This window comes from Cheilinus undulatus, linkage group 3 (genome assembly GCF_018320785.1).
Source record: "Cheilinus undulatus linkage group 3, ASM1832078v1, whole genome shotgun sequence".
NCBI lineage: Eukaryota > Metazoa > Chordata > Actinopteri > Labriformes > Labridae > Cheilinus > Cheilinus undulatus.
The window spans coordinates 49,493,549-49,497,833 of NC_054867.1; the positions used below are offsets into that span (position 1 = coordinate 49,493,549).

A 4,285-nucleotide genomic window follows, 5' to 3' on the forward strand; every position below is an offset into this window, starting at 1 on the left:
AAACTGTCCAGTTGGTATATTATCCTTAAGATGCCTGGGGTGGTTGCTAGTAGAATGCAGAATTGTATTACGTTGCATTTCTTTCCGATAGATAGAGGTGTGAATGGCTCCATTATTGCCTTTTTGGATTGTTAACTCCAAATAATTAATTTTGTCAGTGCTCTGTTCACAAGTAAGTACCTTTCAAATACACGTTTAACATGAAACTATAAGTGACAGCTAAACCAATGTGTTGGAGCAGCAAGGCTTTATTTGCACTAGATGTTCTCCAATGAGTGTCCAGGACTTTCTAAACTTTGTTCAATCAAGTGACACACTTAATGGCACGCCCTTTAGCTCAGATTTTTATGAATGCTAATGTTGTTGGTTATTGATTTTCTAAACATATCTACAGCTACATTCAAACATGCAATAGGTATTATCTAAATTTTGTCAATTAACTTACAGGCACATCTTTCTAAAACTGGATTGAGTATTTAAAGTACAGTAGAAAGTTTGATTCTTCTTTTAAAAAAGTTTTGACATAAAATGACATGAAACAAAATTGACAGTTTGCAGTGCTTTTTATTGAAATATGCACAATATTCCACAGTTGGAAATAAAGATCTTTGTAGACGTGATGATGCACCACAACAACAACAACTTGTAGATTTCTACAAGACACTGTACTCAAAGAGGGTAAAGGAACAGCTGTCTTTCTAAAAGACAAACAATACACAACATTAGAGGACACAGTTCTCACTGGAACATGGGATTTTCTCTCAAATGTTTCAAAACATTAAAGGTTCAGTACAAAAATGATCTTACAACAGATCATGTTTTTCTTATTAATTGACAAGTTCAATTGAACTGAGAATATCTGAAATAATTGTCACTGCAAAAGTGTGACAGTCTGACATCAATCAAACCTATATGATAAAAGAATAAACAGTAATGATCTTGAAACAGATCAATTTTAAATAATCACACAAAGTAATTGAATGTTTGTAATAGCTAAATGTTCAAAAGTGAACAAAATAATTTTTGTTTAAATTCAAAATAAGTGATAATTTTCAGGAAGTAATTAAAACTTCAGTATCGTATCTACATGTAATTTCCAGTCAAACAAACAGACATGAATCACATGTAGGAAACTAAAAGTACCACAACAAATTGTGACATTAGGGAACCTTCAGAATGAAGGAAAACATTCTGATCTAACAACAGATCAATTTCAACACATTAAAAATGTGATGAATCTAGATTCTGAATGACAATATATCATTAGAGGGAAAGCAATGTCTTTGATCAGTATGATCAATAATATTAGGAAGGTCTAAATGTAACCATAATGTGACAAAAACAATGGCTGATGTCATTAGATATAAATCATGCAGTATGAATGATATAGAATTCACTTTTCACATTTGAAAAAGAGAGATACTCTCATCTAACAGAATTGAGCCCAGTAACATTTGACCAATGTGGTCATGTCAGTTTGTCTGGTAGTGACTTCTCTACCATGGCCTCCAGAGGGCGCTGTTGACTGGACTCTTCTCTTTGGTGATGCTGGTGTGGACTGTGTAGCTGAGAGGAGAGGAGTCAGCCTCTGTCAGGTTGTTGTCAGAGGAAGAGCGCAGCTTGTTGAAGTGGCTGATCAGTCTTCTCTTGGTCATGATGTCCACCTGCTGCCTGGACAGGAAGTGTGATGCCTCTTGGACACAAGTGGAGTAGCCTTTGTTAACAGCTGAAGAGCTCACAGCTTGACTTTTCTGCTGCTGCAGTCGTCTGAGGACACAAACGGTCATCTCCAGGATGTCTGCTTTCTCCAGCTTGTAGTCTGGCTGTTGTTGGAGGAACTCTGGAGCCAGGAGAGACTTGAGCTGCTCAATGCTGCTGTTGATTCGCTCTCTGCGAAGCTTCTCCACCAGAGGCTTTCTGAGCTGCAGGAAGAAGAAGAAAATCATTAATACACTTATTCTATGAAGCATGTTTGCTTGAAAGAGATGTCCTTTACTGACGTTGAAGCTTCTTGGATGTTGTATTTACCTTGTGGTTGAGAGTCAGATGCTCCTGGTTGTTGGTGATGGCTGCAGTGATTGTAGGAGCCATGTCTGGATGTCTGTGCTGTCTGAGTCTCTGTGGAGAGAATCTGATCTCTGCTGGCTTCCTCCCTCCTTTTATAGTCCCACATCTCCATATGAATGTGTGGGTTTGGGTCTGACTGGAGTTTCTCACAGTCTCAGCCAATCAGAGAGCTTGTTGAGACAATGCGGCATGTGGAGCGGCAACACGCTGAATGCTGTTAATGCCTGGGAGACAATGGTTAGATCTGAGGGGGACAGGTGGAGGACTGGGGGGTGATGGAGAGACACTGGCAGAGCTCTGTGTGAATGTGGGAAAGTGTTGACCCTGTAGATCTGCTGCCTGATGCTGGGATCAATGACTTTGACTGAGCACACGCTCATCAACCTGCACACTTGAGGGACTTACTGTAAATGTAATTGTTTTTAATTTTGTTTAGGTTTTACATTTTCTAACCTAACGGGCGACAAATGTTACTTATCCTTTGTAAAATTAATAATATAATGACATGATTCATTGGAAGATATGTTTGTGTTTATTTTTAATAGGATAATATATATCAGGTTACATTTAAGAGTCAGATTAAAGGCGGTGATTTTTTTCATCATATTCTTAATCTTGTACTAAAACAATGTTGTTCATGCACACTTTTAGATTTAAAAAACATGCATTCCTCATTTATTAGATTTAAAGTAAAGCAGGGTAATTATCAGGCTGCTGTCCAGATGTAGCCTAACAGAGTCATTTGACACGTGCCTTGTTGTCACTGTGAGTAAAGCTTGAAGCACACTTTCCCACACTGACTCCCTGTATGGTGGTCATTGATCTACAAAGGGGCTTCGGTGGCAGATGTTATCTGAGTGTTGTTATAGAAACAGAGGCTGACATCACCAACCATCTGGAGGGAAAGCACCCCATTGGTTGATCGAGGCAGTTTGCCAAATTCAAATTTCAGACAAATGAGTTTTTGAGAATATCTATATTTTCATGTCAAATTTTCAGTTTCCAGCTATTCTCAAATATTTGTTTCTACCAGTGATGTTGATTTTGAGACCACTGAGTGTTAAACTGTATTTTCTCTTTATAGTGGGAGTTTAATGAGGTATTACACAATCCAGGATAAAATACTGATTATTGAAAAGTTACAAAGACTTTTGTAATCCTGTCTAACTTCAATCTGCAGCTCCTGCTCACTCGTATCTGCTGTAGTGTAAGGGTTCCTGTCACTCGCAGGCTGTTAGAGCTCAGAACACAACATATCTCTACTGCTCTAACCAGCCCCCTTAAATGTGTGTAAATATGCCTGCAGTATTTTAGAAAAGAACAGAGAGAAGCCGTGTTGACTCAGACTCACCTACGGGGGGCCTTGTGTGGTCCGAAGAAAAAGCCCTCCTGAAAATATGTCCTCAATAATCCCACAAGAAACAGGACTAATTTAAATCCTTGAAAATGTGTAAGGTTACTCCAGCAAATTTAATGACAATGTCCCACCAGAGTCTAAGATATTTTAACCTTTTTATTTTATTTGCAGCTCAGTAAAAAATGCATCAAATCACTCAAAACGCCAGATTGACAATCAAAATGTCAGATTTAACAGATTACATGTAAAATGGATTACATGAACATTTTTGAAAACTTCCATGGATGAATAAAATTATGTTAAAAAAACAATTTAGAAGCAAAAACAAACATAATGGTTCAACATGAATAGGTAAAAAAAATAGATAGATTTGGTTAAATTTAGTTCTCCATCCCGGACCATAGAAACTGTTTAATCTGACCGGCTGACGCTGCCTTCGGTGAGCAAAGATACCAGCATGGGTCTCCCTGACTTCGAAAAGCCATTGGTTAGTACTTGTTAGCTTCCAGTTTAACCCTCTTTTGCAGATAGGTTTCCCTTCAGCTTACGAGTAATAGTGACCCCTAACTGGTTTGTTCACCGAGAGGAGTTCTCACTGATCGCCCACAGAAGGTCTCAGGACTGAAGAACATGTGTACGCCAATCGAGCAAACAGGTTGGAGTCTGCAAGAGACCCGATGAGCAAATTGAGGCCCCTTTTTATACCTAGTTACGCTGACATATCTGGAAAGTCCCACCCTTTCCAGTTGAACTTTATACACAGTTTTGAAGTTTGCAGAAACCAAAAGTTCACTTAAGTTCACCAAGTTCTTGGAAGAGTTCACCTAAGTTCACTAGATCAGCAGCAATAGAGGGTTCAAA

At 38.5% G+C, this 4,285-nt stretch overlaps 1 pseudogene; it reads right to left on the bottom strand.

Moving 5' to 3' along the window:
- Positions 1-550: 550 nt before the first annotated feature.
- LOC121528076 lies at positions 551-4,085 on the bottom strand (annotated as a pseudogene).
- Between the last annotated feature and the right edge of the window lie 200 nt (positions 4,086-4,285).